Raw genomic sequence first — 683 nt, 5'->3', positions numbered from 1 at the left:
TTGAGAGAAAATCATGATAATTGTTCTCATCCCGGAATTTGGAAGGTTTGTCGAAAAATTTCGCAGTCTTATTATTGGCCCAACTTGCACGAATCAGTCTATCAGTACATCCGGAAATGTGAAATCTGTCCTCGGATTAAGCCGAGTAACGAAAATACTTTGACTCCACACGGAGAGTATCGTGAACCAAGATATCCTGGTAGGCAATTGTCCATAGATTTTGTTGGGAAACTTCCGCTCTCGAAAAATAAAAATTGCTGGATTTTCGTTGTGTTAGATTGTTATTCTCGATTTCTGTGGGTAAAACCTATGCGTGCCGCTAGTGCTATGGCCGTAATCGATTTTCTCAAAAATGAAGTTTTTCGTCACAACGGTTGTCCTGAGTTAATCATCTCCGACAACGGCAAACAATTCGTTAGTAAAATCTTCGAAAACTTCTGCTCAGAGCGCAATATTCGTCACATGAAGACTCCTTTCTACCACCCGAAGGCTAATCAAGTCGAAGCCGCGAACAAAAGTATCAAAACTACACTTAGAGCTCGGATGGTAAACGTCCCCGAACATTCGGTTTGGGAATGTTTCTTATCGCGTTGTGTCTTCGATCTGAATACCACTCCTCACACTTCGACGAACTACACTCCCTACTTATTACACTATGGCCGAGAATACATCGAAGATGGTAG

This window comes from Rhagoletis pomonella, unplaced genomic scaffold (assembly GCF_013731165.1).
Source record: "Rhagoletis pomonella isolate Grant_MI unplaced genomic scaffold, Rhpom_1.0 Rhpom_scaffold_00002, whole genome shotgun sequence".
Taxonomy (NCBI): domain Eukaryota; kingdom Metazoa; phylum Arthropoda; class Insecta; order Diptera; family Tephritidae; genus Rhagoletis; species Rhagoletis pomonella.
The sequence above is the reverse complement of the archived record's forward strand: the minus strand, read 5'-3'. Positions refer to the sequence as shown.